At 42.5% G+C, this 14,954-nt stretch overlaps 1 protein-coding gene across 1 annotated transcript in view; it reads right to left on the reverse strand.

The window, feature by feature from the left end:
• LOC311106019 (CMP-N-acetylneuraminate-beta-galactosamide-alpha-2,3-sialyltransferase 4-like) overlaps window positions 1–12,687 on the reverse strand; it is a 52,244-nt gene extending 39,557 nt beyond the window's left edge. The window contains exon 1 of the mRNA XM_084148288.1: window positions 12,412–12,687. The gene's annotated coding sequence lies outside the window, so the exon portion shown is untranslated. The remainder of the gene's footprint in view (window positions 1–12,411) is intronic.
• Between the last annotated feature and the right edge of the window lie 2,267 nt (window positions 12,688–14,954).

The raw sequence follows: 14,954 nt of genomic DNA on the forward strand, positions 1-14,954 counted from the left end.
TCTGAAAAACAGGGGCCTTTTTAACTGAACAGCTCTTCCAAAGAAGTAAAAGGAACACTACTTTGCGAGAGACACCAGACTTATCCTAATCATCACTGCGAGCCACACCCTGTACGTTACATTGAGAGAAACAAACGATGGGTCACGAACACAACCGGAGGGCCTCAGAGGAGAGTGAAGAATGAGGTAATGCAGCAACACCAAGAACAGCCTTTCCTTTTAACATTAGGCATAACATAATGGAGGACGCTTGGAGAGTGATGCCATCATGTTCCTGAGTTAGGCTAACAACAGATGACTTCCTGACTGAGAAGATAAAGTTTCAGCAGGACAGCATATTTTCTCTCCAGTTCCCTGGGCTCTGTGGTGTGGCATTTTGTCACTGTGCAAACTTACCATCACAATAAAAAAGACAAACCCATGTAGTCTACTGTACAGAGCAAGTCTGCATCCCTAGGCTAAGTATCATTCTGGTCTGACACAGTACAGTGCTTAGCCTACTTCTTATGTCTTATTACAATGTTATAACAAACCTTCATTTTTTAAGAAAATTTAGTCTGCACAAACATGATGCACCGATGTTGTGACAAACCACATGGGTTAACCATTTCCCATATTGGTTTGTTGGTTCCAAAATGATATGCATACGTATAAATAGATCAAAACTTGGATATCTTATCATGGCTGTAGAATGAGGAAACCTATAGATGAGACAGGCCTATGCCTATAACGAGATAACACAATAATCAATGATTCCACTGTAGCCAGGAAACCCTTGTGATTGCCAGTCTATTGAGACAATTGGCATCGCTACTTGTATTGTATTCTGTTCTTTGATAACGCCGCCCTTTACCAGGCTACCAGCCATCCTACACCAAATGAGTAGTATGGTGAATGAAGTGGGCATGGATCAGTGGTGTAGCCAAAACTTTGTTGGTGGGTTGGCTTGTATAAATTTGGGTGGCGTGACGACCCTCCCACTCTGTCTGCTGAATTCTCTCTTTGTTCTTGTTTTCCTTAATACATTTACATTTAAGTCATTTAGCAGACACTCTTATCCAGAGTGACTTACAGGAGCAATTAGGGTTAAGTGCCTTGCTCAAGGGTACATCGACAGATCTTTCACCTAGTTGGTTTGGGGATTAGAACCAGTGACCTTTCGGTTACTGGCACAACGCTCTTAACCACTAAGCTACCTGCCGCCCCAGGTAGCTTAGTGGTTAGTATGTCGGTAGGCGGAGCCGGGAGGTAACTTCCTGCAATTGTACACATTTTGTCATAGGGCAAAGAGGAAAATTTGCAGTTTATGCTATTCTACCCATTTTGCCATGAGGCTGAGAGACCATTTTGCATTTTTATAGCTACAATATTGATAGATTAATTATTAATGACTAATTATTACACCCTGAAACTGTGTATAATGTGTGAGTGTAGGACCAGTAAAGGCTATGGCATTGAGCCACTATTTAGCAATGTGAGTAAGAGTCAGGCCAGACAACAAAGACAACTGAGAAACTAAGATAAAGAGGCCTCCCAATTTAGGGAGGGGAGAAACTTATGAAAACATGGTGCAGAATATTGTGAGAACGGCAATAACTGAGTAAAGCAGGGAGTAGGATATGTGTGTGTGTGTGTGTATGTATGTGTGTATGCATGTGTGTATATGTGTGTGTGTGTGAACTGAAGGTCAGTAGAGCAGTTTTAGAGTGGAAAACTACAGCCCGCCTACAGAGGGAAGGGATTTCTTTTTGTATGACGTATGAGTATAAAAGATGGACTCTGAAATTGTGATGGCAGAATTCTCAATGAATAAATATCTCTGACCATGCAGACCGGGACTCTGGCCGTTACTTAAATCCCAAAAGACTTACAACCTTTTGGGAGACGCACAGAGACACTAAAATAGTTTGTTAAAGAATTCACATAACAGCTTGGTCCTTCTGAGCCGGACTCCAATACCCTGTTTCTGTCATTCCAGGTAACTCTGAAAACCGTCGACGGGCGAATGATACATTCGTAAATAGAAAGTCCTGCCCTTTGACATTAAGGGTTAAAACAGGCCAGAGGACACCTGATTAATGACAGAGACGGTGACGGAATCCAAACCTACATTGAATCTCGGCTGCAAGGATAAGGTCAGTAGTCTTTATTCATTAACTTGGTGAAATTGATTTGAGGACTTGCTAAAATATTGAAAAGTAGCAAATTGATCAATGCGTAGCCATTTTAAGTGAAATGTGGGGTTGACTGTCAGGAATTATCAAGATTACATTGTGAGGATAGACTCCTCCGTAAAGTATGAGATAATTCTGGGGGACTAGTCAACCTGGTGGTGGGTCCGTAATGATTCACGGTAATAGGCCATTACCAAAAGAAACTACCCGGTGTTGAAATAGAAGGAACTATTAAAAGTACACCTATGGGATGTAACCTGTAAGAGATTATTGAGCAGTCAACAAATAATCCGGGTTAAACAAATACAAAAAGTACACCAGAAGGAATTAAAATAGCATGTGTGAGAAATAGAATATTAGTTAAGTCAAAAGTCACAAACAACTGTAGATTTTGCTGTAACTCTATCCGTTCTGGAGCCTTATAAACTCCAGGTTACCGATACAACACCAATAATCATGTAAGGTTGTATACGTGTGAGACCTAATGTTTGCTCAAAAGTCACATGAATAATTCCAGGTGGTTGTTTAGAGGAGGGATAACCCATTCCTGTTGTATGAGACTGTCAGGAATTATCAAGATTACATTGTGGGGATCAATCCCTCTGTAAAAGTATGAGATAATTCTGGGGGACTAGTCAAGACTACATATACAGGGAGAGGTGGTTGTATAGAGGAGGGAGAACCCATTCCTGTTGTATGAGACTGTCAGGAATTATCAAGATTACATTGTGGGGATCAATCCCTCTGTAAAAGTATGAGATAATTCTGGGGGACTAGTCAAGATTACATATACAGGAAGGGGTGATTCAAGGTGTTGTTGTGTGAAGCTATTTTGAATTACTTGTTAAATTGACTTGTTATATAGAAGAGGTGGCTAAGGGATTTTTAACAGTACCAACCATGGGGTGGCAAATCCTCACAAGAGGTCCCAGAATTTACTGGGGACGAGAAATACTTGATGTAATTAAAATGGAATCCAGGGATAGAAGAAATCTCCATTATGTAACCAGGTGGAGGGAGAGGTATGGTTTTGAGGGACGTCTAGACGCAGATAAACTCGAATCCATGCTTAAACAGATACATAAGGTGTGTAAAGGAGAAATAAGCAGTGAGAGAGAGAGAGAGTAGGGGGGGGCCAGTACCCACTGATAGCCTTACCTAATCTATTGGCAGGGAATGAAAGGGGCCCCAGCAACCTTAGATGTATACAGTAATAATAATAATATGCCATTTAGCAGACAGGCCATGAACACAGAGGACGTGGCCAGAGCGGTAGAAGGAATGACACACCCCAAAACAGGAATAGTAAGGTTTGGGCTGCCGTTAGAGGGCAGTGGGTTTCAGGGGATGCCCAGAGGACACTTTTGCCATGGGCCGATTACAGAGAGTATGTTGGGAAAATAACTGAATTGTGTAATAGCCTCAGAGAGACATGCAATCCATCATGAGCAGAATAACAGACAGGACAGAGCCAAGAAAGAAGAGGAAGATGCAGAGTAACTAATTGCCACTCTGGGAGAGATGGCGGGTAGAACTAGAAACTTAGGAGAGAGAGGAGATAAGGCAGGAAGAAAAGAGAAGTGAGTGAGAGGGAAAGAGAAGTGAAGGTTGAGGTCTCCGTGCCTCCCCCAGAGCCTGGGCAGAAATGTTATATCCAAACTTGGCAGACCAGGCATGGAGAGAAAATCCAGATGATGAATACGTAGGGAGGAGAAGGAGAGTGCAGGGGAATAATGTTGCCCCCCACCGGCCCCACCTCCCTATGAGGAAGAAGGGGCTGGAGGAGGAAGGGAAGATGAAGGTGAGGAAGAGCCAGAGGTAGAGGAGTACAGGACAAGGGCAGAGAAAGTCAGACAGGAGAGAAAAGAGAGAAAAGAGAGAGAGAAGTCCATCCCCCAGCTTTGAGCGTGAGGAAGACTAGTCCTTGAGGGAGAAATAGTAGACTCTAGTGGGGGGAAGACTAAGGAACCCTTTGATCCAAATTGTGAGGTGTTTGAATTGGCTACTATTGACTTAGCACTTCAACAGGAACAGAAACCTTATTTGACATTGACAGTAATGGGTATGAAAATTAAATTCCTTTGTGATACGGGAGCCTGCAGGACAGCAACCTGTGCAACAGACAAGCCAGATGGAGTCAGGATTGATGGGGAGAAAATCATAGTGCGATCTGCCTCTGGTCATCAATTTATTGAAAGGTTATCAGCCCCAATAACCCTAAAACATGACCAATCAGGATGAGAGGCAACCATACCCATCCTGATATCTAAGCTGTGTCGGGTAAATTTACTAGGACGTGATGTAATGACTAAATTGAATGTGGCTGTCATTTCCGCTGAGAGGGGAATGAAAGTACACATAGTCAGAGACAATATGGTGGTCTGTGGGGAAGGGGAGCCATGTTATTGGGATAGGCAAGATTTGTTTAGGGTGGGAATAACTGATATTCCCCGAACCTTGATGGAACTTGCTGATGATGTAGTACCAGGCCCCACTAAAATGTCCCCCGATGACCTACACTGTACTCTCTGGTATAACAAACACCCAGGTCCAGATGCAATCTATGAGAAAGCATTATTTAAAACCACAGAAAGGACTATAGCCTTGAAATGGTTTCACTATGACAACACCCACGCAGTAGTGGAGGTGGAAATAGGGCCCCAAAGTCAGAGACTGTTCAGGGAAATATGGAGCCCACATGTGTCCCTAGCAAAGGAGCCAGCAGAGGACTGGAAAGACATGGGCCAGTGGGTATCCAAGGGTAAGAGGATCACTGATTGGGTCAATATTGTGAGTGGCGATCAACACAGCCCATCCACAGATAGTACATTTAGATGAGAATAGCAGATGCTGAGGAGAGGAATACCTGTTGACAGAACAACAGGAGTCAGACTTAAAAGAAGTTCCAGAGCATTTGTGGTCCCGGGGTCCAGCAGACGTAGGATTAACAAAAGGGGTAATTCCAGTACAGGTGATACCCAAATCTAATCATAGGCCATATCAGAAGCAATACCCTATGAAACCAGAAGCAATAAAAGGTTTGCAGTTTACCAAGAGCAGATTGGGAGGGACCTTGAGGGAGGGCCAATTCCCGGGGAGATAGTGAGGCCAGAAACAAAGGTGCAGTGTCCTGGAAATCACAGTCTGTTTTGTTTTTTTCAGTTCTGCTGGGAGTACATTGGATGATGGGGTTTTGTGTTGAATTAGAGACAGTGAGACTATTAGTCAATACCTAGGAGAGAAGAGAGGTTACGGTAGCAAAGACAGACAAGAAGGAAATGGTAATAGTGGAGACAGGAGTGAGTGGAAGTGTTACAATTGTGACAAAACGGGACATTTTGCTAGAGAATGTGAGGAACCGTGTAGTTACTGTGCAAGGAAAGGGCACCAGTTAAGAAACTGTAGGCAGAAGGGGAAGAGAGAAATCAGGAGTCCTCATGACCTGGCTGTTTGGTTGTTGTTTTTTAATTGGGGTTTTCAAATAAAAAACAACACACCTAGTATGATGTTTATAAAGCCTTGTTGTTTCAATTTTGGGGGGTTTTCAGCAGGTCAAGGGTGATAGGTCTTAGAGGAGCACACAGTGAATTTTATGGAGTTTTTTAGGTTTTGGCTGAGTTTGGGGTATATATGATTTCTTATGAGAATGAATGTCATGAGGATTAATGAAGACTTGGGATAAGTAACATTTATTAAATATTTAGAATAATGGTAATGTTTGGTATTCTATGGGATGGTATTTCAATTGCCTCTGAACTCTGTTTTAACTTTCTGGTGTTAATTAATCATCCACACTGGTAAATTCTAAAGGCATGAGAGGAGGACTTTAAGATAGTTTATTTTACCAATAAAAAAAAATAAGGGATGGCAATTGGATGATAAATTACCAATATTACCTAAGTGATTGTTAGGTAGGTGATAATATTGACACATGGGCAGTGACATGTGTCAAAAGGAGGGATGGATGGTAGAACAGATTAGACAACACTTTGTTGCACATGGGATTACTAATTATTTTTAAAAAAAGATGTGTTATCTGTGCTCAAAATAATCACCAGGGCAGACAAAGGGCACCTCAGGGTGAGTATCCTCCGGCTAAGTACCCTTTCCAGCAATTGGAAATGGATTTTATAGAGTTATCACGGAGTGAAGGGAAGAAATTTAGAGTAACCCCAGATAAAGATGGGTTATCCCCCTTTGAGAAAGTGTTTGGAAGACCTTACAGAATGCCACAGTTGGCAGGACCAGACAGGCAGACATAGAACTAGAGAGCACCCTAGCAGAACACGTGAGAAGGTCGTTTATTAACCACACCTGTATGTCAGAGGTTTTGTGCCCCCACAGGTGAATTAAAGGAGAAGGTGACCCACTCTATCTAACCAGGAGACTGAAGCAGGCCTGGCGGGAAGGGCCCTACCAAGTACTGCCTTTGCCAGCAGAATAGCTGAGAGATCCATCTGGGTGCATGTCACACACTGTAAAAAGGTAAAACCAGCTACACCTGACGAACAAACACAGAGTTAGGAGAAAGATCCGATCACCACTAGGGCTCGGGGGTTGGCTCCTTAACGAAGATTCCCTTACCCTGTCTGATCATCCCTGTGTGAGTTCGATAGAAGGTAAAGCAATTGGTTGGCCTCTGGCATCTGACATGTTCTCAGGGCGAGGGTGGGGATTCACAGGTCTCCCGACGGTAGGTAGCTGTCTGATTGTGGGGGCCATATTCCTAACACACACAGACCCTCCTGTTTCAGCCAGAAGTGGTAGTTAACCTAACACAAGTTGAAAAGGCATAGGAGACAGCTAGACGTAGGGAAAGGGGAAATTCTAGGGACTTTAGGGAAGGACATCACCATATGTATGTCACCATGTACATCCTGGGACTATGTAGTTGCTTATACCAAGCGGGGGGGGATATGTCAATCTCCATACACAGTTCAGGGACAGGTGTAGTATTGTGAAAGTAGGGAATTATCAGAAATGGCAGTGCGACCCATATGAGGGTAGGTACTGTCTGAAAGTCTGAACTATGCTAAAACAGATTACAGACCTGACAAGTGAGATATCTTCTTCAACTGGGGCACCCTATAGAGTAAACCTCTCTGAGGGAGGTAGTGAGACCGGGGCCGTGGTGAAGATAGTGCAAACTATAGACCTGAAGGAAGTAGTACAGGTGGAAACGGGGTATAGAAATCTTAACCTGTGGTTGGAATGGATTCAGTATACGGCAAGAACTATGTCTAAAGAGGACTGTTTTGCCTGTGGGACAGCCAAACCAGGGTTAACAACTACTCCGTTCCCCTTGACAGGCTTTGACTCTGTCAGGTTTATCCTCCATGCAAGCCACCTGGGAATGTGGTGAAAGAGTCTTGTAGTAACTTGCACTTTCTGTATCCCCTGATAACAAAGTCACCCCGACCTAGGTTGCCTCCGTTTGAAGTCTCAGGGGATTCTTATTATTGTTTTTCTAGGACTAGTAAGGATAGGATACAGGGTAGGGCATCTTAGCTCCTGCTCCCACACAGAGAATGTCACACCTAAAGAGACCATGACTAATCTCTCCTCTTTGTTGCAGCCAGAGGATTTTAGGAGCCAAAACCAGGCCCATGCTGACATCTGATGGTTGTGTGGTGATAACTGATTGTGAACTCACCTACATACGCAAACAATCAAACGTGTCAGAGACTGGTGAGTTGTCACGTAGAAAGTAGGACCTCCTCCCGGGATCCTTTGATGAAAGGATATATATTGATGGGATCCACAATCAGATCGCAGCTGGGTTTGAATCAAGTATTTTCTGGTGGTCAACAATTAATAAAAACGTAGATTGGATGAATTATGTTTACTATAACCAGCAAAGATTTATAAACCACACTTGTGATGCAATAAAGGGATTAGCTGAGCAGACAGCGGCAACTAGCTTAATGACATGGCAGAAAAGAATAGCTTTAGATATGCTTTTGGCTGAGCGGGACGGGGTTTGTGTTCTGTTTGGATCTATGTGCTGTACTTTCATCCCCAAACAATACAGCACCGGACGGGTCCGTGACCAAAGCGCTTCAGGGACTCACCACGCTGGCGAACGAACTGGCTGAGAACTCTGGTATTGATAGCTCCCTAAACGATGGTGAGATACGGCCCAATCCCGGACTCCGACTGAAGGATATGACCTACCAGGCTTGGTGGAGGACGACGACGATCCAGATAGTTTGAGACTGGATGTTTTCCTAGAACTATAAATCTCTAGTTTAAAAGTTATTGTAATGATCTTTTGTGTATTAAAGTCTCGTTTTAAGTATGATGTACTAGTTACCATTGCTAAAAAGTAACGTTATGCTTTTAATCATGGGGTAACCCTGATGAACCTGTAATGTTGTAATATGCAAACCAACTTATATACTTCAATGAGTGTGATTCATTTCTATAACAACATATATTTTGTATGTGTGTAATATTTAGTCAAAGGGTGGAATTGATAGATTAATTATTAATGACTAATTATTACACCCTGAAACTGTGTATAATGTGTGAGTGTAGGACCAGTAAAGGCTATGGCATTGAGCCACTATTTAGCAATGTGAGTAAGAGTCAGGCCAGACAACAAAGACAACTGAGAAACTAAGATAAAGAGGCCTCCCAATTTAGGGAGGGGAGAAACTGTTATGAAAACATGGTGCAGAATATTGTGAGAACGGCAATAACTGAGTAAAGCAGGGAGTAGGATATGTGTGTGTGTGTGTGTGTATGTATGTGTGTATGCATGTGTGTATATGTGTGTGTGTGTGAACTGAAGGTCAGTAGAGCAGTTTTAGAGTGGAAAACTACAGCCCGCCTACAGAGGGAAGGGATTTCTTTTTGTATGACGTATGAGTATAAAAGATGGACTCTGAAATTGTGATGGCAGAATTCTCAATGAATAAATATCTCTGACCATGCAGACCGGGACTCTGGTCAGAGTCAATCACACTTCTGTGAAATCAAACTGTCCACTTAGGAAGCAACACTGATTGACAATACATTTCACATGCTGTTGTGCAAATGGAATAGACAACAGGTGGAAATTTTAGGCAATTAGCAAGACACCCCCAATAAAGGACTGGTTTTGCAGGTGGTGACCACAGACCACTTCTCAGTTCCTATGCTTCCTGGCTGATGTTTTGGTCACTTTTGAATGCTGGCGGTGCTTTCACTCTAGTGGTAGCATGAGACAGAGTCTACAACCCACACAAATGGCTAAGGTAGTGCAGCTCATCCAGGATGGCACATCAATGTGAGCTGTGGCAAGAAGGTTTGCTGTGTCTGTCAGCGTAGTGTCCAGAGCATGGAGGCGCTACCAGGAGACAGGCCAGTACATCAGGAGACGTGGAGGAGGCCGTTGGAGGGCAACAACCCAGCAGCAGGACTGCTACCTCCGCCTTTGTGCAAGGAGGAGCAGGAGGAGCACTGCCAGAGCCCTGCAAAATGACCTCCAGCAGGCCACAAATGTGCATGTGTCTGCTCAAACGGTCAGAAACAGACTCCATGAGGGTGGAATGAGGGCCCGACGTCCACAGGTGGGGGTTGTGCTTACAGCCCAACACCGTGCAGGACGTTTGGCATTTGCCAGAGAACACCAAGATTGGCAAATTCGCCACTGGCGCCCTGTGCTCTTCACAGATGAAAGCAGGTTCACACTGAGCACGTGACAGACGTGACAGAGTCTGGAGACGCCGTGGAGAACGTTCTGCTGCCTGCAACATCCTCCAGCATGACCGGTTTGGCGGTGGGTCAGTCATGGTGTGGGGTGGCATTCCATGTGCTCGCCAGAGGTAGCCTGACTGCCATTAGGTACAGAGATGAGATCCTTAGACCCCTTGTGAGACCATATGCTGGTGCGGTTGGCCCTGGGTTCCTCCTAATGCAAGACAATGCTAGACCTCATGTGGCTGGAGTGTGTCAGCAGTTCCTGCAAGAGGAAGGCATTGATGCTATGGACTGGCCCGCCCGTTCCCCAGACCTGAATCCAATTGAGCACATCTGGGACATCATGTCTCGCTCCATCCACCAATGCAACGTTGCACCACAGACTGTCCAGGAGTTGGCGGATGCTTTAGTCCAGGTCTGGGAGGAGATCCCTCAGGAGACCATCCGCCACCTCATCAGGAGCATGCCCAGGCGTTGTAGGGAGGTCATACAGGCACATGGAGGCCACACACACTACTGAGCCTCATTTTGACTTGTTTTAAGGACATTACATCAAAGTTGGATCAGCCTGTAGTGTGGTTTTCCACTTTAATTCTGAGGGTGACTCCAAATCCAGACCTCCATGGGTTGATACATTTGATTTCCATTGATAATTTTTGTGTGATTTTGTTGTCAGCACATTCAACTATGTAAAGAAAAAAGTATTTAACAAGATTATTTCATTCATTCAGATCTAGGATGTGTTATTTTAGTGTTCCCTTTATTTTTTTGAGTAGTGTAGGTGTGTTAACTGTAATAAAGGCACTGGATTATGAGATGTCTTGTTTGCTAACTGAACAAATGAAATAGGCAGTGGCATGGTGCAGATAGCCATAGAAGCATAGTGACATATTCCCCAATGCGGTCATATTCTTGACTTATTGGGGGTGTGACTTTTAGTTAGTTATCTTTGGCAACCCATCATGTGAGTGAATGTCATTCCAGTTAATCTGTTCTGTTACATTTAATCAAATCTCTAACTAACCCAGTGCACTGCTTGCTATGCATTCTATCTGATGGTCTTTGCATGTTTAGGTAAAAATACAAATAATGTCCCGTTTGGACACTGACATGTAAGGAGCATAACATTTTTTTTGCTAAATTGATCCTTGCTCCCCAGTGGGTGAGTCAACTCCCCAATGCAACCTTTGCACATTGATTTAGGCTGTGTTTACACAGGCAGTCCAATTCTGATCTGTTGGTTGCCTGTGTAATAAACACAGCCATAGTGTGCTGTCCAGAGGACTGATGTGAGTTTGTTTAATTCAACTGTGAGGATCAGAATGGTAGATAGCCAGATGGGCAGAGGGCAACTCATCCAATAAAGACATCCCACCGGCACTTAAGAAATAACACAATGCCCACTGTGTGTGTTGCTGTATAACACTATGGGCGGCAGGTAGCTTAGTGGTTAAGAGCGTTGTGCCAGTAACCGAAAGGTCACTGGTTCTAATCCCCGAGCCGACTAGGTGAAAAATCTGTCGATGTGCCCTTGAGCAAGGCACTTAACCCTAATTGCTCCTGGATAAGAGCATCTGCTAAATGACTATTTATTTACTATAGGCCTATAAATTGATCCGTTTTTTATAATGCCTAATCCGAGATTGCTGGGGACACTAAAGTCATTAATATAAAGGAGAAGAAGACCGTTAGTAAAAATATAGCCTACGAGTGTATTACATTTTCCCTGTTGTGTGGAGCTTCACCAGTTTGCTATCTTCTTTCAAAATCAAAACACAATGATTTAGCCGAATATAACACAATGGACATTGCATGTTGCTCAACGTGCATTACATTTTGCGGACAGTCATAACTGCCAAGGCCAACCTCATTGCGCTCCATTTCAGGGGGCAGATTTCATTTCAGCAGGGGGCAACTCACGACATGTCCTTGCTGACAGACAGCATGTGGGGAATCAAACTCAGATTAGACGCTCTCAACAATCTGTTAACACACTGTTCAGGGAAATTATAGGAAGGTTAAAATGAAAGGAAAACATCTTCCACCATCCCTGACTGCATTTTCAATGTTACAAATTCCACAACCATTCTGCAAACATTCCTAGAACAATTGTGAATCCATCAAACAGCCTTGTTGCACTTGTTTTTCACTTTTAATTTTTGGAAAGTATTTCCAACAAAATATTGTTGTGTTCATTATTTATTTAAAAAGATGACCAAGTTGAGTGTGCCTCAATTGATGTGCTGTAACTTGCCAACCAACCAACAGCATCAAATCGACAAATTGGTTATTAGCTACAAAGTATAAATCCTATGATAAACAAAGCCATTCGCAAACAGATGTCAAAGTAAGTTAATGTTTTCAGAAAAGTATACACTTTTAAGTAAATTAACATTTTAAAATAAAACAGATATATTTGAGTTGCCTCTCTATGCGATTGCTGGGCATGCAACCGCTATTTTCTGAATGATTAAAATTAGCCAGCTAGCTCAGGTATTTGGCAGCTGTGGTTGCTAGGAAAAAAGCTTGAAAAAGCAAATGTAAATTCACTTACCAGCAATGTAGTTAACACATTTGGCAATCCGAAACACAAGCAGAATAGCATAGGCAAGTAAGCAAACGTTAGTAACGTTAAGCGCTATCTTTGAGATGCAAGATATAGGCGTTTTTATGCGCCGAATGGGAGGCGCCGTGGGATCCCTTTCATTGATTAGGCCTACGCGACTTGAAAACATATGGTCACATACCACATTTAAGAAGCAAATACATTTTTCATAGCAAATTAATAATTGGTTGGCAATAATCTAACTGGTTGCTAACTCCGCAGGCAGAGTGCACGTTCGATTGGAATGTAGTTAGTACAACGCGTACCCTTTTAAAAAATATTTTTGACGCATGCGCAGCGCATGCAGTTCTTGAGACAAACCATCACAAAAGGATCCATCATTTACATTTTAGTAGACGCTCTTATCCAGAGCGATTTACAGTTAGTGAGTGCATACATTTTCATACTGGCCCCCCGTGGGAATCGAACCCACAACCCTAGCGTTGCGAACGCCATGCTCTACCAACTGAGCTACACGGCATTTGATTGATTTAATGCTGATATACATATTTTAATAAGTTCTGAAGTTAAGTAAAACTAAATGTGCTTTTTTCTGTGAACTACAAACAATTTCATCCACCAACAGCATGGAAATGGACTCAGAGCTGTGGTTTAGATGGTGGTCATACGGGTTGGAGTAGCAACCTGTACTTTTCGAAGTGCAGTAAATGTGCTGGACTCAGGCTCTCTCCCTCCACACAGCCAAAGCAAACAGTTGACCTCTAATGGATGAGACTTTAGTTGTGTGGGTGATGGATGAGTGAATGGATGATCAACTACTTTTTGATACTTTGAAACCTGGGGCATGGGGCTGTATGTATCAAGAGTCTCAGACTAGGAGTGCTGATCTAGGATCAGGTTGCCCCTGTCCATTCAATCTTGTTCATTGTGGTCTAAAAGGCTAAACTGATCCTAAATCAGCACTCCGACTCTGAGACACTTAATACATACAGCCCCAGGAATCTGGTCTACCCAAGTAAAGAACTGTCCAGAATGACGTTCTCCCCTTTTACTGTGCCCTGGCACTGCCCTTGGTCAAGGAATAAGCAAACATTTGCTCACCATTTTGTTATTGTCTTTCAAAGTTTGTAGTCTGTCAGGAATAATTAGGTAATATCTACTGGGTGCAACTTTACCAACTAAAGGGTGACACTTTTACCCTCACTGTGGTTTACAAAGGTATTGCTATTGCACATTTCTCTTGTATGTACTTAGACCTTATCATAGAGAGATAAGATTTAAATTAGCAGGGAAATTGTGGCTTCTGTAGAAGGTGGATATTCATATCTCCCTCTCATTAGCATAGTCATAGAGGGAATGATGCTTGATCCTGGAAATGTTATGAGGCAACAAAAGCTTCTTAGAGCATCTGTGTCTTTCAAAGATTAGTCTCGATTTTCATTTGGGCCAAGCCACAAACGGGACCTTTGTAGAGGGCCTTTTACAGAGAGCTTAATTTCAAATGCCTGTTAATCTGCTTTAATCCATAGCAGAGATCACATCATTAAAATAGATTTTGGAGGGGAAACGTATTTGTATAACTTTGTATCCTGTCCACATTGATTCATAATTTAACAAGATTTGTGCACCATGCATTTCACACATACAGTATCACAGGTGCAATGGAAGTAATAAATAGATAATACATATTTTATAAAGATCATATAATCTTTCCTCACCGATGAAAACCGTCCTGTTTGTCAATGTGGTTATTACCAGAACACTGCCCTTGCCAAAACCATTCGGTCATCCTTCCTAACAGCCTGATTAAAGGTAATTTGAAATGTCCAACTCCAACATAAATTTAGCTAAAGCCACTTAAAGTAAAAAATAATAATCTGCCTCAGAACCCTAATTACAACACTGCAGGGAAGCCAACGGAAACCCTGACAAATCATTTTCTCTGGCCAAGGAAAATGATGATGGTAGTTGGGAATAGAAATGAATATATATGGCTATAATACAAATTGATCAAGGATTATGCTTCATGTTATATGTTGTGTCTGCTGATGTGTGGTGTGGTTGGTATTGTGACATTTCAATCTGCTGATTCTTTTTCTACAAAAACTATGACTACCTCTTATAAACTATTCATTAATTGTATAACCTTCATCAGTGATAAAATGTGGCAGACATATACCACCTAGTGGTAGATACTAAGAACAAGTGTTGTTCACTTTCTAGCTCAGGTTGGCATTAAAGGGGAAGTGCAATCATTTTAACATGTGGTCTTATGTGCTTTTAGTTGATCCCCCCCCAAACAGTTTTTTTAATATATATTTTGTTTTGTTAGAGAGAAAATTTGATGTCACATTTCCTGAGTCATCACTTTTATTGACTACAAAGCATTGTGAAAATGTGTCTATAGCATGTTATAAAACGTTCCAAAACACTCTAAACCAACTTATATTACATCAGAATCTCATTCTGGATGTCTCTGCACTCAATTTAGGATTTATTCCCCCACTGTTCCATAAATCCATGTTTGAATG

This window comes from Coregonus lavaretus (genome assembly GCF_964263955.1).
Source record: "Coregonus lavaretus genome assembly, chromosome: 30".
NCBI lineage: Eukaryota > Metazoa > Chordata > Actinopteri > Salmoniformes > Salmonidae > Coregonus > Coregonus lavaretus.